The following is a 26,244-nucleotide window of genomic DNA, read 5'->3' as shown; positions in this document are numbered from 1 at the left end:
ATAATTTTATTTCTTATGTCTTAATAATGTATTTGATATGAGAATCCTTAACTTCGGTAGATCTAATTAAAAATCAATGTTTCTCGAAACATACCCGGGTAATATGAGCAATTCTGCTGAAAACAGAATTGACAATATTTTATGCAATAAACAAAAAAATTACATGCAGATTTTATGAAGTAGATACATCAGAGACATAACTGTAAAATTCTCCTTCATCAAATTCATACCTACTCTTTTGTACGCAGAATATATCAGAAAAGTTCATTTAATAAAAGACCACAATAATTTCTGAAAGTATAGGAATATCTCTGACAAAACATATCTTACACTAATGCGAGTAATTCTATTTACATGAAGCATCTTATTTCGAAATTCGTTAGCCTCTTCACTAAATTTTATTTGTTTGAAGACAACAAAAAGTACTTGTATATTTTTAAAGTGAAATTAAAGTAGACTAGTGGCTTGTGCAGCAAATGCTGCTAAGTTAATTAGAAGTTCAAATTACATTTTTTCAAATTTATTTCCAATGAGGAATAACCAGACATTTTGGAAGTTATTTGCTTCCATAATAATGAAACATAGGCCTACCCCTCTGAATGGTTTTCTTCATGCTACATACTTTTTTTATTTAACCTATGCATCTTCAGTTCTTGAGTTCCAATGCGAAAACGCAAGTAACAATGTCAGAACGATCAGTCGGTTTTACATGTGGGAGTGAAGCAATAGCTATTTCAGGTTATTGTGGATTGTAGGTTAGAGTTATGAAAATATCCTCTCCTCTCCTCTCTGCCCTCATGCCCCGAGCCCTAGTGCCCCCGTGCCCCCGTGCTCCCGTGCCCTCGAGCCCTCGTGCCCCCCTGCCCTCGTGCCCCCGTGCCCTCGTGCCCCCGTGCTCCCGTGCCCCCGTGCCCTCGTGCCCCCGAGCCCTCGTGCCCTCGTGCCCCCGAGCCCTCGTGCCCCCGTGCCCCCGTGCCCTCGTGCTCCCGTGCCCTCGAGCCCTCGTGCCCCCGTGCCCTCGAGCCCTCGTGCCCTTATGCCCTTAAGCCCTGTGCCCTCTTCTCTTCTCTTCTCTTCTCTTCTCTTCTCTTCTCTTCTCTTCTCTTCTCTTCTCTTCTCTTCTCTTCTCTTCTCTTCTCTTCTACTTTCCTTCACCTTTCCGTCACCTTTCCTTTCCTTCTCCCTTTCTTTTCTTCTCAATCTCTCCTACTGTATCTTAGATCCTTGTCATTGTCACAAGTTTCTTATTCAATCTCTACATTGTCTTCAGCGTCATCATCAGCATCATCATCTGAACTTTCATCTATCATCCGCAGAGTAGTGTCGATCACCACGTAAATTTTCATCCAGTGTTACTTTGTTAGATAAAACACACTTAAGGGAATAAACTGCACTAACAGAAAATTTTCTATTAATACTATTGATACGTAAATCTGACGTACACTTCCAAATAATTATATCTCATAATAAGTTGGCCAAGCGTGTAAGTTGCAACCTGCTGTCACGACTACTATAGTCAGCAACTGAAAGACGGAGGCATAGCTAGAAGAAGGAGGTGCTCTCTTGGCGGGAAAAGTAGTGAGAATCAATTGTTTATCCATTATACGTCAAAATTACGTTTTAAACATTGGCATTACTTCCTTGTGAGCAGGAAGAAAACCACTGTTTGCTGCAGTAGTGAATTACATTGAGACGAGTATGTGAGGGAATATATGATTGTAAAAGGGTATATTTCGGAAAAAAAATGTATAGTTCTGTACAGAAGTCTATGAATGCAGGCATGAATGTGTGTAGATGTAAATAAGTGTGGAAATTAATGATTTGGAGGTAATGAGCGTGCATAAGCTGAGGAATGTGTTGGAGAGTAAATAGATAGATAGATAGATAGATAGATAGATAGATAGATAGATAGATAGATAGATAGATAGATAGATAGATAGATAGATAGATAGATAGATAGATAGATAGATAGATAGATGGATGGATGGGTGGGTGGGTGGGTGGGTGGGTGGGTGGGTGGGTGGGTGGGTGGGTGGGTGGGTGGGTGGGTGGGTAGATAGATAGATAGATAGACAGACAGACAGACAGACAGACAGACAGACAGACAGACAGACAGACAGATAGATAGATAGATAGATAGATAGATAGATAGATAGACGGACAGACAGAGAGACGGATGGATGGCTGGATGGATGGATGGATAGATGGACGGACGGACGGACGGATGGACAGACGGACGGACGGACGGACGGACAGACAGACAGACAGACAGACAGACAGACAGACAGACAGACAGACAGACAGACAGACAGACAGACAGACAGACAGACAGACAGACAGACAGACAGACAGACAGACAGACAGACAGACAGATAGATAGATAGATAGATAGATAGATAGATAGATAGATAGATAGATAGATATATAGATAGATAGATAGATAGATAGATAGATAGATAGATAGATAGATAGATAGATAGATAGATAGATAGATAGATAGATAGATAGATAGATAGATAGATAGATAGATAGATTTATTCGTTCCATAATATTCTTACATTTACTTTATAGCATAGAATGAAGAACATGTCCAATTCTTACGTTTAACAATAAAATGCAATACATATAAAATGCAAATATGAAATATGTACAGAATTAATACCTTAATAACAATAATATTTTATACAATGTAGGCTAATATGTTTACCATTTAATATTATTAAAATATTTACACAGTACTGTGAAATGTCAAGAATTCATCTACAGAATAGAAAGTGTGAGATATTAAGTAATTTTTTAGTTTTGTCTTAAATAATGCAGGGTTTTGGCTATGATTCTTAATGTCTTCAGGAAGAATATTGAATATTTTTATCGCCATGTAACGTACTCCCCTTTGAAAGCATGATAAATTTGATGATGGCGTATGAAAAACATTCCTTTTGCGGGTATTTATACTATGTATGGCTGAGTTAGTTGGAAAATTTTCTTTATTACATAAGAGGAAATTTATTGTAGAGTATATGTATTGATTTGTTAAGGTTAGAATCTCTAATGTTTTAAAAAATAATCTACATGATTCTCTAGCCTTTGCTCAAACTATTATTCTAATGGCTCTTTTTTGTAATAAGAATATATTTTTACTATCTGCAGAATTCCCCCAAAATATTATTCCGTAGGACATAATGGAATGAAAATAGGCAAAATATATTGTCTTTAAGATACTGCTGTTTAGAAATTGTAGTAACGACCTAATTGCGAAGCATGCTGAGCTGAGTTTGGGGGTTATTTCTTTGATATGATTTTTCCAATTTATTGTATTATTAATATGCAAAGCAAGAAATTTGGTTGTTGATGTTTCTAGTAGAGGTATATTGTTGATAGTTGTGTCCAATGTTTCAGAGATTAAATTTGAAGTGGCTTTAAATAGAATTATGTTAGTTTTATTAATGTTTAATGCTAGTTTATTGGTTGTAAACCAGTCATAAATTTTAAGGAGAATTATTTCTGTTTTATATTTGAAGTCTATAAGTCTATTAGTAATTTAATTGTACTGTTAATCCAAACCAAACGATTGGAGTAATTTGAATAATTATTTTGACGATAACATAGCAATAAATTGAGTGGTAGGAGACAACAAAATATTTTAAGAAAATCTGTCCGAAAATCGTCAAGTGACTGAAATAAGTAACTTTGTGAGTGAGTATACTTTCCACTTAATATTTTAGGGGCACATGGTAACATCGTGATTGTAACTCACTACAAACCGAAAGGTAACTAACTCAATAATTCTCAATGCGGTTGTTCTTTTTTCATTGACCTAATATTTCCGGCTGCACTATTGCCATGTGATCACTCGGCCTGAAACAAATGAATACCAGAACATTTTCTTTGGGGAGGAAGGATTGCAACATGTGGGACTAACATCCTTACTGCTATTCAATATCTTTTGTTCGTAAGGTGCGAGTTTTAAAGGGAGGCAGAGGTGAAATTTTCGAGCAAAACTGAAGAAAAAATTAAAATTAGTTTTTTTTTTCATTTTTATTATCTTTATTTTGATATTCCGATGTTAGTTTTTGATTTTGTACCCTTAAAAGTATGAAATTAAAACCAAGATAACTGTATTACTATATTATTCCCATAATAAACTAATACTTATCATTATTTATATACCTTCTCTGAACATATAAATAAAAAGAAATATTGAAAATTTTTTACAATATGGTTCATGGAGCATTTTATATCAAAAGATATAAAGTTTTATAAAATTATTAATATTTACAGAACTATTGTACTTAGAAAGTTGAAACTTGGTACAGTATGTCCATTACTAATAACATACTTATTATCCATGATCAATTTAAAAAAAATCGGATAAATTTTGTGGATTTTGAAATATTTACCTCTGCCTCCCCTTAACATCTAATCATCCTAAAGGACTTTCGTGGCCTCTTGTGGAATAGCTTTACTTCGTTTTGCTTATTTCTTCGTAAATTAGTTGTTATTACTTGATAGTGGTTGGAGTCAGTTATTCGTCATTTGCACGCTTTCGTCCAATCCTTTTCTCTCTCTCTTTTGATTGCAAAGCAACTTGTGCGTGAGATGTCACTCCTTTGTACATTTCGTATTATATAATTACAACTGTTATGCTTATTACATGATGCTGTCAGGTTGCAGCTACAAAAACATTAACCATCAGAAGCCAGGACACACTTTGTTTAGCAAGTGGGTTAGCCTTCTGTTGCTGGCAGCTATTATTCTTACTTGATGTTTTATTTAAATCCACTCGACACAATGACTTTTCTAAAAGTATCGTGCCAGTTCATGTCAACAAATTCTAGCCAGAACTCAGAAAACTTTTCAGGAAAACTCAATTCCTCTTACGCCCATGATAAGTACAGCTCGAAGTTGAGGCACATCTACTCTGAAGGTAAGTACACATAGAATAATATTATAGTGCTCACAAAGCAGCTGGGAAGCTAGTCCCTTCCCTCATGCGTACATCATGTTAGTTGGATGGAGCAATAGAGGCCAAGTAAGGGAAACACTAACAGTCTTACTAATAAACCGTGTATAGTTTTTATACTAGACTTATGCAGAGTTGAGACAGAAAACGTTACTAATAAACCGTGAATAAGCTATGGACGTATAAACAGGCTGTAACTATACAATGGTAATTGCTTTGCAGTAGTTATATACACGAAACCCCTTGTTTAAGCGTTGTATATAGGGAAAAAATGGCCGCCCCTTTAACAGCTGTTCGTATCGACTGTCATTTTATGATGATGTTTATCTTGTAACCACAGAAGAACAAACCAAAGATCATAGAATTATTAGAATAATATTGCTGTAGCTTGTACTCTTTGACCAAAATGTAGTGTGGTAATCGATTAGAACCAGTTGTACTATTGATATTTAACATGCCACACTAGAGCGCTCTACCGGATCCAGTAGAGAACCTCAGATATTCTATTACCTTTCGTAACGAAGTAATGACGAAACTATGACGTAGCTGTGTAACAGTTATACTGTTATACACGACGTATGTAGTGATTATTAGTAAGGAATTTACACACGACTTATAAACGAGCTACTCATTGTATAAGTACAAGACAGTTCAACGTCTGTATATAGAGTTTTTATTAGTAAGACCGTGAATGTTTGCCTGAAGACAAACGTAAATATAACGTTGGTTAGGGTTGTGAGTTTTGTGAAGTTAAAAGTAAAGGACCTACTCCAGCAGTGCGTCAATAAGAGCACAAGAGCACGTGAACACCTTGTTTCCATTAATGCACGACTAGTTTTATTATTTAATACCGTATTGGCGTAGTGGGGATGTATATCAGGATCGAGTATTTTAAACTTCCCGCATCTTGCATAAACTTCTTATGTAAACTTGGCAACATCCGTTCACGTACAAACCGTGCTCTTTTCAAGAAGGTTACAGAAATTTCACGCATGAGCGGGAGAAAATTTTCTTTCGCTGGCCGCTTATGACTCGACAAGAGCACAAAGCATTAAGTGAACAGTGAATCTATCCTACAGATGTCAGGTGCATCGATGGCTATCGTTCACTTGCTGTATCTCGAGGAGAAAATTTAATAAGTCTGTATTTTAGCCTGCAGGTGTCAGCATCTCACTGTCGGAACGTTTACTTTATGTGGATGTGTGTACAGTGCTGCTACTATAGTGTAGTTTGTGAATTACTATACTTCAGCGTCGGCATATAGCATAGTTTCGCTTTCAAAGACGTGCTGGCTGAATGTGATTGTGGTGTGAATTTAAATATCTGTATGGTCGTGTATATTATTTAAGAATAATATTTACTGGCATGTATTTATAGTAATCAATCTATGCGAGTGGGATTACAGTACTGGTATAGGCTATAGTGTATCAGTGTGTTGTGAATCAAAATACGTATATTACTGAACACACGCTTTTGTAAATTCTTTTATGTATTAATTTTTAACAGACGTAAACAATGAACTCCGTTCAAGTAATTTTGAAGAGTAAAGAACTGGGTAAACTGGCTTTCCAGGAAAAATTGGAAATAAAAAGACTAGGTTTCATTATTATTATTATTATTATTATTATTATTATTATTATTATTATTATTATTATTATTATTGTATGTTGTTTGAATTTATATACGGTTTTTTCGACAGTGAAACATTGGAATCATGACATTTCATATTAGGCTAAAAACGTACAATTTCAAATTCTCTTCGATTTTGGAACATAAAATTGTGAGCACACATAATATTTTATAACGAGCCGCCACTGTACTCCAGTATCAGATATAGAGAGCTGAACTATAGACGTGATGTAAACATGACATTCATAAAATGTATTAAATGTAACGTGAATAAAGGAAGTGTTTAATATACCAATAATATTGTGGGTTTTGTGAAGTTAAAAGTAAAGGACCTGCTCCAGTATCAGTGAGGTAAGAAACTTTGTAAGTGCCTTTACTATGCTGATAATGTTTTTCTGTAATAGTGAACAATTTTGCTGGCACTTTCATGGTTTACCATCGGCAGACAAACACACCTACCACCTGAGCTACATCGGTGGGCTTGATAATGACTATCATGATTTTTGTGAAAGATGACAACGGTACTGATTATAAATGCCGATGAATGAGACAATGATGATCACTGATATCATTATAATTTCTAAGGACGTTGGTTTTGATAATTATGATAATTTCTGTACTGTCTATTGTAATTGGGATATTGCTCTGTTATGGACCTAAATAAATAAATAAATAGAAATAAAAGTGATCAATATCTCTGTAACTGCGGTGCGAAAATATTTACTTTTCAACAATGTCATAAATTTAAAAGCACCATTAGGTATTCAATGCTTCGATGCTAATAATAATAATAATAATAATAATAATAATAATAATAATAATAATAATAATAATAATAATAATAATAGCTTCATTTAGCTTGGCAGAGTTAAAGCCATATGGCCTTCTCTTACGTTGAACCAAGATTAAAACTTGCTTACATAATTGAACGAACATAGTTGGAGTGGAATTAAGTAATTACATACTGGCATGATTTAGGTAATGAGATCAAAAGAGGTAGTTACATAAAAATTTACCGCATAAAATAAAAATAAATGTAGTGGAATACACATTAATGTTGTTAGAATCAAATACGAATCACATAAAAGCAGAAGCCGATAATTCAATAAAAATATACACAGTAAAAATAAAAATAAACACATTAGTATACATATTAGTATTAGATTACAATTAAGTAGGATTCACATAATTAAACCAGAAACCGACAATTGAATAAAATGTACACAAAAAATAGATTAATAATAAAAAAACAACACAGTGGGATACATATTGGTGTTAAGTGATAAATAAACACAATTTAAATTATTGCACAATGAAAATAAATACAGTGGAATACATTCCATTAAATATTTGCAACGCGTTACGTCTGGCAACTCATCATAAGATATTTTTCTAATTTACATTTAAAGGAAATTAAAGTTCGGCAGCCCTTGACTTCAGGCGGCAGAGAATTCCAGTGTCGAGAAGTAGCAACAGTGAAAGATGAAGAATAAAGAGATGATGTGTGGGGTGGTATTTCTAGGGTATTATCATATTTTTACAGAGTATTTAAGTTATGATAGCGAGAAATATTGTTGAATCGGACAAATAAGTAAGAGGGACCAGAGGTGTGCAAAATTCGGTATAAGAGAGATTCCATCATCAGGAAAAGGATAGAAAGAATAATTTATCTGTTTTATACGTAACAGAAAGCTATTCTTAAGCACTTTCTTCCTTTTCCCTAAAGATGAAAATAACCATATTTAATAGAAAGGACGCAAAATCCTAAACGATTCGAAACTCTTTACACTTGAAACCTTAAATTACACTTAAATGAACTTTACGATTATAGCTGTACTGGTGGCTTGTACAGCAAATGCTGCAAACTAAGTTCATTAGACGTTCAAATAAACATTTTTCAGATTTATTTTCAATGAAGAATACCAAACATTCTGAAAGTTATTTGCTTCCATAATAATGAAACATACTCCCTCTGAATGTGTGTTTTTTTTTTTTTTTGCTAAATACTTTTTCTTGAACCTATCCACCTCAGTTTTTTTTAGTTTCAGCGTGAAAACGCAAGTAACAATGTCAGGACGATCAGTGGATTTTTCATGTGGGAGTAAAGCAATAGCTATTTCAGGTTATTGTGGATTTTAGGTGAAAGTTAAAAAAAAAATCAGGTTTGTTATGCTTTCGAACAATAGACAAAGCATCTTGGTATAGCTGCTGCATGTTTCGTGAACTAACTTAAAAAGTATCCTGCTAAGAGATCTTGCTGAAATGATCGAGAGACTACAAAATCTTGTAGGCCTCTTATTTTATCAGTAATACCTTTTTGGTCTCTCCTTATTAACTGTAATTTTTGTGCTCTCTCGATCAATATTGAAGAGAATGACGCATATAAATATATACACCACACCGTCATTAAGTATATGAAAAAGACCCAACCCCACTTGATTAATAACTATAAAAATATTTGATTTTTAATAACAATATTACCATCTTACGTAAGTTTTGCAGTTTTATACACACACACACACACACAGATATATATATATATATATATATATATATATATACTATATAGCCGCCTCTCAGTAAATTATAGAAATGAAGATCTATTTCAGCATATTCTCTACATCTACTTATATAACCCCAAAACGTTTCACTTTCATATCATCAATATAACATTAATATGTATGAGGTTCAGAAGATTGTAATGGAAATTCTGAAGGCCTTTCTTCAAATTCTACACTATCATCTATATGTTAACAGGTAAATTTTTGTTTTAATGTACAAATCGAATCATTATTTCGCTCATTTCATTTCCTTTTATCTTTTAAATTTGTTAATTCCGGATCCCAGTGGTCAACCTCACTTAAGGACGGATGATTTGAAATAAATCTTAGTAGTAATGAAAAATAGTCACATCATGGCATTAACTATAATATTTCATTTCTAATGGTAATAATGTCACCAAGTTTTGTAGATTTTAATGTCCAATACACAGCTGTACTCAGAAAATTATACACCGCAGAATCAGACCTGTAAATTATTCATCTTGATTACACAACTTTCAATACTGTATCACTTCGGAATATGTATCATAAGAACTTTCTTGTGTTAAATATTTTAACGTACGTTGTTAACATGTTTCGGCCTATTTTCGGTCATCTTCGGAACTGGTCGTTGTTGGTCTTGGCGCCTCCTGTTTCCTGTGTGGGTGCGTTCGTAGTGTAGAGTCAAAGAGTGTATGTGTTTTGAAATTGAGTTGTGTGTTGAGAATATCGTTGGGGTGTGTTTTCGTGTGTCTGTATATTTCATATTGTTCTAGTGTGTTTAGTTTCTGGCTTTTTGGTTGGATGTGTAGTATTTCCATGTCTGTGTTGATGTCTCTGTAGGTGTGGTTGGCATTTGTGATGTGTTCTGCATATGTGGAAGTGTTTTGTAATTTTGTTATGGCTGTGATGTGTTCTTTGTAACGTGTTTGAAATGATCTCTCTATCTGTCCTATGTAGAAGTTGTTGCAAGTGTTACATTTGAGTTTGTATAAGCCTGTGTGGTTGTATTTGTTTGTTTGTGTTGTTTGTGTGTTGAGATATTTTTGTAGAGTGTTATTTGTTTTGTACGCGATGTTGTAGTTTAATTTCTTGAATGAGGTTGCAATTTTATGTGTGTTTTTGTTTCAGTATGTTAGTGTGACCAGTTCCGAAGATGACCGAAAATAGGACGAAACATGTTAACAAGGTACGTTAAAATATTTAACACAAAAAAGTTCGTATCATACATATTCCGATGTAAATTATTTTTAGTAAGTCTTAAAGTTTTTAATAACCAATTTAATTTGAGCTCTAAATATGTCAGCATTTTTGCAGATCATGGCCTGCGTGTAATATTGTTTACTGTAGTGTGTGTTTTGTTTTATTCTGAAATGCAATTAGTGACGACAGATGGATTTTAGAAAATAGGAAAATTATGTTGAAAAATTTACATTTCACTGAAAACTACTATTTTTCTGAAAAACTTTTGGTTCCAAGCTTAAGTATGAGGGGTCATTTATTAAAATCCGTTCAGCCGTTTTCCCATAATTTCCATTACCAGTTCAAATTATATATATATATATATATATATATATATATATATATATATATATATAGATAACTTACTATAATAATTTCTGGGTAACATTGTGTGGACTATGTTGTACAATAGCGGACTAGACAGTAAAACTTTCTGATTTCATAAGGCGGACAAGAACCTCTCGATGTTTAATAGTACTCGAACTTGTGCCAACCAGTTAATTGGGTATTAACATTAAAGCCCGCGCCCTAAGGGTCAGCTGCTCCTTGAGCATGGTATTATGAAGTGCAGAGTCCTGGCACAGATAGCTGACAAATTGCGCGAACATGTGATACAGCATGGATCATCTTAATTATATTCCGCATTCCTCATAGTTACACAACTAACACGGCGCCCCAGGTTACATTAAGACGCCCACATGTGGGTTTGTAGTACAGGCTGCCACAAAAACATATAAATACGAGCACATGACATTACGAACTAATTTCAGAATATGTAATTACAAATACAGGGGCAAGTGAGGGATGTGAATTATATCCAGTCCTGTTTAAATCATAATTCCGATTTTAAATTAATTAATTAACTTATTTATTGATTTATTTTTATATTTATTTAATTATTTACTTATTTATTTATCTACTTAATTATTTATTTTTCATTTATTTATTTACTTATTTATTTATTTTGTAATTTATTTACTTATTTATTTACATATTTACTTACTTTCTTAATTATTTATTTATTTCCTTATTTACTTACTTTCTTATTTACTTATTTATTTATTTACTTATCTATTTACTTATTTATTTAGTTATTTATTTATCTATTTACTTATTTATTAACTTATTTATTTATTTACCTATTTATTGAGTTATTTACTTACTTTCTTATTTATTTATTTATTTATGTATTTACTTATTTATTTATTTTTATATTCATTTACTTACTTATTTATTTATTTATTTATTTATTTATTTACTTATTTACTTACTTGTTTACGTATGTAATTATTTACTTATGTACTTATTTATTTACTTTCTTATTTATTTATTTACTTATTTATTTAATTATTTATTTATTTACTTTTTTATTTATTTATTTAGTAATTTATTTACATATTTATTTACATATTTTTCTTACTTCCTTAAGTACTTATTTATTTACTTATTTGCTTACTTTCTTATTTACCTATTTATTTATTTACTTATTTATTTATTTATTTACTTATTTATTAACTTATTTATTTGCTTACTTATTTATTTACTTATTTACTTATTTTCTTATTTATTGTTTACTTATGTAGTTATTTACTTATGTACTTACTTATTTACTTATTTATTTATTTATGTATGTATTTATTTACTTGTTTATTTATTTATTTACTTATTTACTTATTTATTTATTTACTTATTTATTTATTTACTTATTTATTAACTTATTTATTACTTATTTATTTATTGACTTATCTATTTACTTATTTATTTAGTTATTTATTTATCTATTTACTTATTTATTAACTTATTTATTTATTTACCTATTTATTGAGTTATTTACTTACTTTCTTATTTATTTATTTATTTATGTATTTACTTATTTATTTATTTTTATATTCATTTACTTATTTATTTATTTATTTATTTATTTATTTATTTACTTATTTACTTACTTGTTTACTTATGTAATTATTTACTTATGTACTTATTTATTTACTTTCTTATTTATTTATTTACTTATTTATTTAATTATTTATTTATTTATTTTTTATTTATTTATTTAGTTATTTATTTACATATTTTTCTTACTTTCTTAAGTACTTATTTATTTACTTATTTGCTTACTTTCTTATTTACCTATTTATTTATTTACTTATTTATTTATTTATTTACTTATTTATTAACTTATTTATTTGTTTACTTATTTATTTACTTATTTACTTATTTTCTTATTTATTGTTTACTTATGTACTTATTTACTTATGTACTTACTTATTTACTTATTTATTTATTTATGTATGTATTTATTTAATTGTTTATTTATTTATTTACTTATTTATTTATTTACTTATTTATTTATTTATTTACTTATTTATTAACTTATTTATTACTTATTTATTTATTTACTTATTTATTTATTTATTTATTTGTTTATTTATTTACTTATTTATTTACTTATTTATTTCTTTACTTATTTATTTGTTTATTTATTTACTTATTTATTTACTTATTTATTTCTTTACTTATTTACTTACTTGTTTACTTATGTACTTATGTATTTATTTATTTGTTTATTTATTTATTCTGGTAGAGTTAAGGCCATGAGGCCTTCTCTTCCATACTACAAGAAGTGAAATATATAAGGTTATTCAAAAGTAAGTTTTCATTTTGAAGCAACTGTATCTTCTGTACCTATCATTATTTGGGTTTCATATAGATACATTACTGTTTGGAAGGTATGTTTTTTTTTTTTAATCGATGCGTGTTTCGTTGCTATGGAAACTATGTCACGCTTGCATAAACAATAATATTGTTGTTCAGAATACAGACGGCAGTTGTGGTAGAGTAATTTTAATAATTTTTACAATGGTTTTACCTTTACGAGTTCGAAATGGCCTCCTTCAGTGCTGTTACGAATGCAACAGACAATATGCATATGCATTGAGAACATATCGAACGTTACATGGATTGAAAAATGGACAGATGAGGCACATTTCGAATTGAACGGAGGTGTGAACACTCATAATTGCAGGGTATGGGCAGGAGAAAATCCGAACACAATTACACAGCAAGGATTACATGACATCAAGGTTACTGTATGGTGTGGTTTTACGTCATATTTCATAATAGGACCGTATTTCTATGAATAAATTGAAAATGGACAAACAAAAACAGTGACGGTAACCTGGGAGCGCTCCACCTCACATACACAATAATGTAAAAACACTGCTGCCCAACACATTTGGTGATCGTGTAATTAGTAGGCATTTTCCGAATAGTTGGCCTTCTAGGTCACCAGACATAAACCCAGCTGACTACTGGTTATGGGGTTATCTAAAGGTATTTCTTAGTAGAACTACTACAGTGAGGAACTCAAACAGTCAATATCGGATGTCATTGAAAACATCCCTAGGAATGTGCTTACTAATGCCGTTTGTAGCATAGAAGAAAGACTATTTCTTATTGAATAACACGGTAGCGGTCATATTTAATTTTTTTGTGTTTTAATAAAATTCCATTTCCTTACGAACAATTTAGTGTTTTTATTTTTGTGGGATCTAAAAATTTGACAAACTTGTTACCATTTCAAATTGGGAACTTACTTTTGAATAACCTTATACACTGAAATAATAAAACGTAGTAATATTGACAGTACTGAATACTTTAATATAAAATTATTATCATGCACATTAAGGAGGTTATATACTGTGTAATGAAATAATAATAATAATAATAATAATAATAATAATAATAATAATAATAATAATAATAATAATTTATTTATTTAATCTGGCAGAGCTAAGGCCAGTAGGCCTTCTCTTCCACCCAGCCAGACTCTAATTCTAATTGAATACAATTGCTTACATAGTTATTACATTAATATCTAGACCATAAAACAACATGAAAGTAAATAATAAATACGACGCTGTATCAACATCTCAGGTTACTTAGCGTCTGAATGAAATGAAGGTGATAATGCCGGTGAAATGAGTCCGGGGTCCAGCACCGAAAGTTACCCAGCATTTGCTCGTATTGGGTTGAGGGAAAACCCCTGAAAAACCTCAACCAGGTAACTTGCCCCGACCGGGATTCGAACCCGGGCCACCTGGTTTCGCGGCCAGACGCGCTGACCGTTACTCTACAGGTGTGGACCTTCTGTGATATATATATATATATATATATATATATATATATATATATACACACACTGTATATAACCATTAAACATTGAGAAACCTGAAACAGCTAATATTATTAACAAGAATTGTTAGAAAAATATTTCGTTAGCCTATTCTTAAATTGGTTTGATGTCTGACAGTCCCTGACATTACTCGGTAGGGAATTCCAAAGTCGAGGAACAGCCACAGTGAAAGAAGATGAATATGAGGATGTTCGGTGGGAGGGAATGGATAATACTGAGGAGTGTTGTGATCGTGTGTCTAGGTTATGATGGGTGGATAAATTTTGAAAACGAGACGCAAGATAGACAGGAGAGGAGAAATTTAATGCAATATGTGAAAGAGAAGGGAAAGACAGTGGATTTTCCTACGATCTTCTAGACGGAGCCAGGACAACATTTCGAGGGATGGTGTTACGTGATCAGCCCGGCGAATATTGCAGACGAAACGGACGCACATATTATGAACACAAATATTAGCCAAACATGATATATAATTAAGTAATTACAATTGATATCCTAATTTAACTTTACAATAGACCTAAATGGCAATTTATACACAGAATAACCTATAAAAAATCAGCTAACACAAATAAATTATATGTAAAAGTAAGTAATTCCTAATTCTCAATTTAAATTGATTAACCGTTCGGCAATCTCTGACATGACGAAGTAACGAGTTCAACAGGCGACAATCTGACACGGTGAAAGAGGATGAATAGAAAGAGGTACGGTGACGAGGAATGGATAATAAGGCCTGATGTTGATTCCGCAATTTTCTCTATTAAGAAAGTGAAAAAAAAAAAAAAAAAATGACTGGCAAGAGAAAACGTAGTGTACACTAGTATAAAAGTTCTTCACTGTCACTTCGCCGGTTATAAATTCCACTGCACATGTCGGAGAGTGGGGGGGGGAGCAAGACTATCGCTTTAATAAACTGTTTCAGTAGACAGTAAAAATTTACCACGACCTGCTTTCAAAGACTGGCCCCTCTTCACTTGCCACATATCCAATGAGATCATTGCTTGTTTATAACATAAAATACACATCATAATGTTTCATTATACACAGCATAGAGAATGTGATTAATGACACAAAACTACTGTATATTTACAGGTGTTTAAGAAATTTGTATGTTTAGATTATTCATAAACCAGAAATGAAATAGTAATATATGTTACAAGAGCGGTATGTTGACGTTTTCATGGTCGAGGAAAAGATTGAAAAAGCGAAACGTAGTTGAGCTTTTTTAATTTCCGAGAACATGAAAACAAACATACCGCTCGTGTATCGTACATTATTTTGTGCGAAGATCGTTTATTACATACCTGAAAGACGAATTTCTAATTAGTTGCAATGAAATCTCCATGTTGGTTTCTGTTTAATGACGGCAACTTCGGAAAACCAAAATATCTTTCTTCAAAATTGTTGCTATAAAATGTTTTCTGTGTTTACTATACTCCAGCAGGCCGTAATATACGTCTGTCTTTTTTTTTCCCCCCAGTCTATAAATGCGAACTTAAAAAAAATGGTAAGGTTATGTAATGATTTATTTTTCATTTTAATATTTTAACAATATTATTTATATAACATATTGCAGTAATAACATCGGCATCTGGAATCTTGTTGATTTTTTCACGGCTTCCTTAATGTTACTTGTATCAGGAATGCAATAAGTTTCGTGGAATAGTAGACTTTACTTAATTTTTGCAAATATTTAAAAACAATAATTAACATTGCAATTTAGGTGAAATTGCAGTGGTAAGTTTCCAATTTATAATTATTACTATGTTAAACGTCTCTAAAAATAATATGTTAAAAGCCTAAAGCAGTAAAATGAATGTCGCGCTTAAGCGGTAAGAAGAGGGAAATTGTTATGTGTGTTACGTTGGGAATACTGAATGTGGTATTTCACACTTACCGCGTATTGGTTCTGTGCGGAAAACAAGCAAATACGCACGATCTCGCACAAAAGGAGTTTGATTCGTCGCATACCTCTCTATGTGTAAAGCATCCGCCATCTCTAGATAGTAATCCGACCGACTTTTGTTTCTGGGGTTACCTTGGTGATGGGTGAAATTTTTAATCTTTACATTTTTCAAGCTACGTCCTTCATTTTTATAACATAATCACGGTGTGATAGATAATGTCGTAGTGAAATTTCATTTCTTGAGTCAATTAGTTTTCGAGTTTGAAAAATTGTATTATTTGAAAATGAAATGTCTCGCTTAATTTTTCAGTAAAATGTTTCAATTTTTTTTGCAAGACCAGTGGAATATATAGAAAAACATCAATCATTACAGACGAAAATAATTAAAATATGTCGTCATATGGCGAGTCCCCAGCATCAACCCCTTTGATTTGATTACCCCCCTTTGATTTGATTATCTCGTTGGGTTTTTCCGAGGTTTTCTCCAACCAAAAGGCAAATACCGGTAATCTTTTGGCGAATCCTCGGACCTAATCCCATCTCACTACATCTCGCCAAAATACTGTATTATAAAAAATTGCACAAAATTGTAAAAATTGTAGAAAATTACTAAATTGTAAAACAGTAAAAATTTGTAAAAATTGTAATTGTAATATTGTAAAATGTTGACTTGTTCCACATCTTAAAGCTTAATTGCTCATGTAAGATCTATGGAAAAAATGAATGAATGAATGAATGAATGAATGAATGAATGAATGAATGAATGAATGAATGAATGAATGAATGAATGAATGAATGAATGAATGAATGAATGAATGAATGAATGAAAAGTCATAAACATATTGATTTTCCATCTCAAAAATTGTTTTTAGACTTTAATGTTCTTAAAATAAGACAAATTTTTAACATTGTATTAATAAAATTCATACATAAAAATCGAAATAACTTTTAATTGTATTCTAATAGTTATGAAACAAAAGGTATGAATTCTTTAAGATTGTTTGAACCAAAATGCAACACTGCTACAGTATTTAATCATAGTAGTAATTTAGGCCCAAGAATATATAACAAATTAATATTTAAATATCCTAATCTTGTCAATTCTAATAGTTCTAGTATTAAATTAAAAAAGTTATGTATGGATTTTATAAATAATGAAAAATTGTACATTTAAATTTATATATTCTTAAAATAATAATAGTAAACTGCCCCCCATTGAGGGTAGTCCTTACGGACTCAATATATCCTCAAAAACATTATTATACATATGTAAACATAGTAGATTTGTCACCTCTACTTTTTAACTTCGCTCTAGCAGAAAATCCACAAACGATTAGGGAAAACACGGAAATTCTACTTGAAGCAAGTAAAGCGATAGGGTTGGAAATAAATCCTGAAAAGACTAAGTATATGATTATGTCTCGTGACCAGAATATTGTACGAAATGGAACTATAAAAATTGGAGATTTTTCCTTCGAAGAGGTGGAAAAATTCAAATACCTTGGAGCAACAGTAACAAATATAAATGACACTCAGGAGGAAATTAAACGCAGAATAAATATGGGAAATGCCTGTTATTATTCGGTTGAGAAGCTTTTGTCACCTAGTCTGCTGTCAAAAAATCTGAAAGTTAGAATTTATAAAACAGTTTATTACCGGTTGTTCTGTATGGTTGTGAAACTTGGACTCTCACTTTGAGAGAGGAACAGAGAATAAGGGTGTTTGAGAATAAGGTTCTTAGGAAAATATTTGGGGCTAAGAGGGATGAAGTTACAGGAGAATGGAGGAAGTTACACAACACAGAGCTGCACGCATTGTATTCTTCACCTGACATAATTAGGAACTTAAAATCCAGACGTTTGAGATGGGCAGGGCATGTAGCACGTATGGGCGAATCCAGAAATGCATATACGAGTAGAGTGTTAGTTGGGAGGCCGGAGGGAAAAAGACGTTTGGGGAGGCCGAGACGTAGATTATTCCTTCGTACCTGTCGTCTCGCTTCACTTACCTTTCTTCCCACCATAATCTGAACACACGCTCTCGTCATGAAACAATACTAACAATACCATCCCATCGCACCTCCTCATATTCATCTTCTTTCACAATAGCCCTGCCAAGACTTCTGAATTCGCTACCTGCTAGCATCAGGGACTGTCGAAATAAAATTGAATTCAAACGAAAACTTACTAGGCACTTGGTCAGTAATTGATTACTTGTAAATAGTTTCTTTAATCTATCACAAAATATTTCAATATTCAGTAATTTCATCACTACATAATTTTGTTATTCTAGATTTAATTTGTAATTCAGTAAATATAAAATATTCTCTGTTTCTCTATGATAAATTATCTAGCTTTAATTATTCAGGTATTCTTTTCGTACTTTGATTTTATTGTAATTATAAATTTAATACTAATTGTAATATTATTTGTAATTGTAATTGTAAATTTAATACTAATTGTAATTTTATTGTTGATATTGTAGTTGGAATCTCGGAATCTCCTGGTAGAGGGGCAGAGAAGGCCTGACGGCCTTATCTCTACCAGGTTAAATAAATAAATACTACTAAATACTACTAATACTAGATGGGAAGATAATATTAAAATAGATTTGAGGGAGGTAGGATATGATTGTAGAGACTGGATTAATCTTGCTCAGGATAGGGACCAATGGCGGGCTTATGTGAGGGCGGCAATGAACCTCCGGGTTCCTTAAAAGCCAGTAAGTAAGTAAGTAATTAAGTATGTAAACATAGATATTACATTTTAAAGAAGGGAAACAAAGAAAAGGGCGTGAAAAATTACAATTGCTATTAATGTGGCACCATGTGATTAATTAGGATTTGGCAGGGTCTTTTTAACACAATTATCACAATGTCATGTAGTAGACATAAGACAAATTATATTATACACTTCTTAATTTCAATTCAGGAATCCGCCCCTGAGCACGAGTTCTACTCTTTCAGGGGCGAGCTAATGAATCCCGCTCGAGGTTGTGAAATTTTTCTTTCATACCATGGCATGATTGTGACTATATAAGTATTTAAATTCATTAATGTTTTTCTGTATATATTTTATTCTATGTTACAATTATTAACAAAGCAAATAAATAAATAAATAAATAAATAATGTTTCCTTTATATTTACTACAAAAGGGGAAAAATTTTATAACCACTGATACTTGAAAATGTAAATTTTCCACTGCCACTATAAATATATATATATATATATATATATATATATATATATATATATATATATATATATTTTTTTTTTTTTCAAAAAGTTTTCATTTAATCATAAAACCCAACAGCTATTTTGTTAACCACAGTGCTGTATATAGAACATGCAGTAAAAATTTCATGTTCCTTTCATCAAAATTGTAAGAGCCAAGAAGTGTCAGAAAAGAGCTTGTAAAATTTTCACGGAATTGAAGTTCAAGGGTGCAACCATTTATATATTGTGTAATTTTTATGCTTTCGGGCGCCACAGAGCATTTAAACTTGTTCAACACATAAATAAGACACTTCTGATTCATTTTTACAAATGCTGCTAAATTCATTAGAAGTTCAAATTACATTTTTTCAAATTTATTTCCAATGAAGAATACCAGACATTTTGGAAATTATTTGCTTCCATAATAATGAAACATACCCCTCTGAATGGTTTTCTTCTTGCTAAATAAATACTTTTTATTTAACCTAGACATCTTCAGTTCTTGAGTTCCAATGCGAAAACGCAAGTAACAATATCAGAACGATCAGTCGGTTTTACATGTGGGAGTGAAGCAATAGCTATTTCAGGTTATTGTGGATTGTAGGTTAGAGTTATGAAAATATCCTCTCCTCTGCCCCCGTGCCCCCGTGCCCCCGTGCCCCCGTGCCCCCGTGCCCCCGTGCCACCGTGCCCCCGTGCCCCCGTGCCCCCGTGCCCCCGTGCCCCCGTGCCCCCGTGCCCCCGTGCCCCCGTGCCCCCGTGCCCCCGTGCCCCCGTGCCCCCGTGCCCCCGTGCCCCCGTGCCCCCGTGCCCCCGTGCCCCCGTGCCCCCGTGCCCCCGTGCCCCCGTGCCCTCGTGCCCTCGTGCCCTCGTGCCCTCGTGCCCTCGTGCCCTCGTGCCCTCGTGCCCTCGTGCCCTCGTGCCCTCGTGCCCTCGTGCCCTCGTGCCCTCGTGCCCTCGTGCCCTCGTGCCCTCTGGCCCTCTGGCCCTCTGGCCCTCTGGCCCTCATGCCTTCTGCCCTCTGCCCTCTGCCCTCTTCTCTTCTCTTCTCTTCTCTTCTCTTCTCTTCTCTTCTCTTCTCTTCTCTTCTCTTCTCTTCTCTTCTTAACAAAATTACAAAACACCTCTACATGTGCAGAACACATCACAAATGCTAACCACACCCATAGAGATATCAACACAGACATGGAAATACTACACATCCAACCGAAAAGCCAGAAACTAAACAGACTAGAACAATATGAAATATACAGACACACGAAAACACACCCCAAAGAAATTCTCAACACACAACTCAATTTCAGAACACACACACTCTTTGACTCTACACTATACTACACGAACACACTCTCACACAAAACAAGAGGCGCCAAGATCACCAACGACCACTTCTGAAGATGACACATAAATAGGTCGAAACATGTAAACAAGGTACGTTAGAATTTAACACAAGAAAGTCTTATCATACATATTCCGAAGTGATACAGTGTTAAAAGTTGTGTAATCAAGATGTGTTATAAATGGGTTGTAGACCTGGTCTCTGTGAAAGAGAGACAGGTCCTCATTTTCTTATCGGGAAACGAACTCGGGATCCTCGATTTGTTTTACACATATTCTATAACTTATGAAGAAGCATTTAAAAATACTTTAATTATCCGTGAGTGTATATTATTATTTTCGTTAACAGGGTACATAATCAAGTATCGCAACACTGCAGCTTTTTGTCACAGCACTGTACTCGTGGTCCCAGACCGCTCCTGCCTGGTATTACAATCGGTGACTTTCACCTCCATCCAGACTAAGAGTAATTGGACAGGACCGCAGTCTGAGCGAATCCGATAGTATTTGACATATCTTTACTCTCATGTGTCAGCTTCATTACGCGAATAAAATGCCAGGGTGGCATAAGTGACGCTAATGTCTGGCAATGATCAGTATTTCTTCTTTTAAGTCTGACAACACGTAATACATCGCCTACGAGATCTCTTTACTGAGCTGATATTTCTTTCGTCTCTTTTCTGAACCACATTCTAGTACATATAGTCACGAAGCCCAATACGTAGTAAATATGCATCCACAGATAGTTGCTAACCACTAGGATCACTACTATCGCCTCAGTACAGACAATGCGAAATAGTACCTGCACAGTCTATTGTTCCTAGTGCCCTCAAGAACTCAAGCTTCGTGACTGTATATACTAGACTTCGTCTGAACTATGACTCTAAATGAAATAGACTTTGATACCACTAAATATGTTGTAAATAAGTTTTATGCCTATTAATTTTGTAATAATATAAATGTAAAAATGCAATAAATTACTATCTCTCTTTTTATTAAGATATATGGATCATGTGAGGAAACGAAGAGGAAGGCAGAAAATAGAAAAGATTAGAGAAAGCTGGGTTTGCAGCGAAAGATGTCCTTAGGCAGAACAGTATATTCTATTATCCATGTGCTAAAAAGGATAAATGTTCATCTTCCCTCTTCCTTAAAAAAGTCCCTTGTGCAGACGCTTGTATTTCCCTATTTTGACTATGCTGACATTTTACTGACTGACCTTTCCAGCGACAACAAAACGAAACTTCAACGTGCTCATAATTTATGTATACGCTTTGTAAGCAAATTCGTAAATATGATCATATTACCCCATCCCTGGAAGCAATAGGTTGGCTTAAACTAGATAAGAAAAGAAATTTACATTCACTTCTCCTTCTCTTCGAAATCTTGAACTCTTCTATTCCTTCGTACCTGTCGTCTCGCTTCACTTACCTTTCTTCCCACTACAATCTGAACACACGCTCTCGTCATGAAACAATACTAACAATACCATCCCATCGCACCTCCTCATACTCATCCTCTTTCACAATAGCCCTGCCAAGACTCTAGAATTCGTTACCTGCTAGCATCAGGGACTGTCGAAATAAAATTCAATTCAAACGCAAACTTACTAGGCACTTGGTCAGTAATTGAGACTCGTTCAGACATGGTTTCTTGTAAATAGTTCTCTTAATCTATCACAAAATATCTCAATATCCGGTAATTTCATCACTATAGATTTTTGTTATTGTAGGTTTAATTTGTAATTCAGTAAATACAAAAATATTCTTTGTTCTTAACTTCTATGATAAAATGTCTAGCTTTCATTAATCAGGTATTCTTGTCGTACTTTAATTTTTATTGTAATTGTAATTGTAAATTTAATATTAATTGTAATTTTATTGTTCATGTTATAGTTGTAATCCCCTGGTAGAGGGGCAGAGAAGGCCTGACGGCCTTATCTCTACCAGGTTAAATAAATAAATACTAATACTAATTGAATGAATATTTGTAAAAATTTAATAAATTACTGTCTCTCATTTTCTAGCGGGTCAGATGTCAAAATTTTGTAATGTTTTGTTTTTTTTTTTTTCTTTTTTGTATCTTTATTAATTTATTTATTTATTAATTTATTTATTTATTTATTTATTCATTCTTGGTTGTTAGTTTGTTTCTTTCCTTGTTTCTTCATTTGTTTCTTTCTTTCCTTCGTTCCTTGTTTGTTTCTTTCTTTGTTATTTTTTATTCATTCTTTGTTTGTTTGTTTCTCTGAAATTGAAATTGTAAAGAAATTGTAAAAATTGTAATTGTAATCTTGTAAAATTTTGACTTGTTCCACATCTTAAACCTCTATTGCTAATGTAAGATCTATGGAATATAATAAATGAAATGAAAAATGAAATTCCTTTTTTCTTTGTTTCTTTCTTTCTTTTTTCTTGTATTACCGACTTACAAGCCAATGTGGTGTAGGCAAGTGGTTGTCCTTAAACCACACTAGATATATCCACAATGAGAGCCTTCTTAACCATATGTTCAGCATGGCGCAGAGCCACCGCGGGGACAACGCATAACAACACACGATAGGCGACAACCGAGTTCGCTTGAATGGTATGTGCGTATAGCAGCGTATTAGGTTATTTAAATTATACATTATTTTGATACGTTGATGACAAGCAACAATTTTCGACATAAAGAGAAAACTGTTCTAAATATTAAAAAAAAAAGTATAGATAAGATTTCTTTACAAATGCTGATACTGTAAGATGCACAAAAAGCCTTCTTGCGCTGAAATACTTAGGATGCTCGACGTCCCGTCCAATAAGTACCTCCACTTTTATACTTGTCCCTAGAAGAAATTGCAGGCAAATTTTATCGACAATTTCTTGTCGACGTTAAATTTCAACGCTAAATTATAAACTCTACAGTTGAAAACGTCGTTAAATAAAGCGCAACTTTTTTTTCCTTCACGAAGAAGGGGCCTGACGGCTTACACAGGAACCCGAGGCTTATTATGTTTAAGACTCCCGTCGTAGGATAATTCTTGAAGTCCGTAGGACAAGGTTTCTGTAAATATCATGATACATTATATTGTGCCATCTATGAATTGAGCTTACACAACACTCAGTTCGGACGAAGCCCTGAGAGTCCTGAACCTCAAAATAATGTAATCTGTGTTAACGTACTACGTCCTGCTGCAGCCTTTGTTCTTTAACAGGTTACTCAACAATGCTGCTAAGTGGTATTTGGTGAGACGACGCTGAGGACTGATCATGCGATTGCCTGACAGTCTCCTTCTAGTTGGGAAAACCCAACCGGGTAATCAGCCAAGCGGGAATCGAGTCTACGGCCGAGTTCAGTTCTTGATTAGTGGACAAACGCTTTATCGCCTGAGCTACGCCTGTGGGTCATCATGTATTAAATGAAGTTGAAATTAATTATGGCAAATGAACCCGAGGATCTAACGCCCAAAACTGTCCAGCATTTGCTTCGAATTCGTTGAAGGGAAACCCAGTAGCAAAACCCCAACTAGGCATATTATTCCATTCAGATTTGAACCCGGAACCACTAGTTTAGTAGACAGACTAGCCAACATGTTGATCACTAGGGCTAGGATTTTGATGAAATTGCATCTTTTTTCTAGTAAGCCAGAAACATAGCTGCTCTAGTAGTTATATGTTATGTGATAAACTGAGTGTTTTGAGACATATTTGTTATGGCATTTTTTTGCATTTTTTGCCTGTTTCAACTCATAAGGGCAACTTTTGTGTTATTCGGACATTTTTTTAGGCATTTTCATTCAATTTTGGCCACAAATCCCCATTATTAATATAAAATAATGTTTATTTCCTTTGATATTTTATCTACATATTTTGTCCATTAATACCCTTTATTTTTTACTTGGTTATTTAACGACGCAGTACCAACTACGAGGTTATTTAGCGTTGATGGAGTTGGTGATAGTTATATATTTGGCGAGATGAGGCGAGGATTCGCCATAGATTACCTGACATTTGTCTTACTGTTGGGAAAAACCTCAGAAAAAATCCAACCAGATAATCAGCCCAAGCGGGAATCGAACCCGCGCCCGAGCGCAACTCCGGATCGGCAGGAAAGCGCCTTAACCGACAAAGCTATGCCGGTGGCTAATACCCATTATTTTGTATAATATTTTAATCGTTTTTGTACACAAATATTGCTCTTTTAACGTAGTACACCCCATGTAATGGATCAGTCCAACCACCCCTTCAATATAGACTCCTCTATACTTGCTAGTTCCGTATAAGAGTGGCCTTGTGATGAGCTACATGGAAACCACATCAGGTAAAATAATTAATGAAAGTGTACTACTTAGAAAACATTATGTAAAATTAAATAAACTTAAATGTTGGTACTAGAATTTAATTTAGTTACTAGTCGAAATGTTAAGTAGCACAAAATTCCTTTGTGCGAGATCGTGCGTACTTGCTTGGTTTCCGCACAAAACCAATCCGCGGTAAGTCTAAAATTCCAGATTCAGTATTCCCAACCTAACACACATAACAATTTCCCTCTTCTTACCGCTTAAGTGACATATTGATTTTACTGCTTTAGACTTTTAACATATTATTTTTAGAGACGTTCATATAAATTGGAAACTTACCACTGCAATTTCACCTAAATTGCACTGTTAATTATTGTTTTTAAATATTTGCAAAAATTAAGTAAACTCTACAACTCCACTAAAGTCACTGCATTCGTGATGCAAGTAACATTAAGGAAGCCGAGAAAAAATCAACAAGATTCCAGACCCATCATAGACTGGGGGGAAAAAAAATACAGACGTATATCACGGCCTGCTGGAGTATAGTAAACACAGAAAACATTTTAAAGCAACAATGTTGAAGATAGATATTTTTGTTTTGCAAATTTGCCGTCATTGAACAGAAACCAAGATGGAGATTTCATTGCAACTAATTATAAATTCCTCTTTCAGGTATGTAATAAACGATCTTCGCACAAAATAATGTACGATACACGAGCGGTATGTTTTCTTTCAATTCTCGGAAATTAAAAAAGCTCAACTACGTTTCGTTTTTCATACTTTTCCTCGAACATGAAAACTTCAACATACCGCTCTTGTAACGGATATTACTATTTCCTACTAAGCCAATTTTAGAATGTACAGTAAGATCAATTTTTAGGGGATTTTAAGGGCATTTCTGAAAGATTTTTAGGTCATAAATGCATTGATTTTAGGA

At 33.3% G+C, this 26,244-nt stretch overlaps 1 protein-coding gene across 2 annotated transcripts in view; it reads right to left on the bottom strand.

Moving 5' to 3' along the window:
* LOC138703806 (chymotrypsinogen 2-like) overlaps positions 1-26,244 on the bottom strand; it is a 142,618-nt gene that overhangs the window by 17,447 nt on the left and 98,927 nt on the right. The gene's annotated exons all lie outside the window — the stretch shown is intronic.

Source organism: Periplaneta americana, chromosome 7 (assembly GCF_040183065.1).
Source record: "Periplaneta americana isolate PAMFEO1 chromosome 7, P.americana_PAMFEO1_priV1, whole genome shotgun sequence".
NCBI lineage: Eukaryota > Metazoa > Arthropoda > Insecta > Blattodea > Blattidae > Periplaneta > Periplaneta americana.
This window is presented reverse-complemented; position numbering and strand designations above follow the sequence as displayed.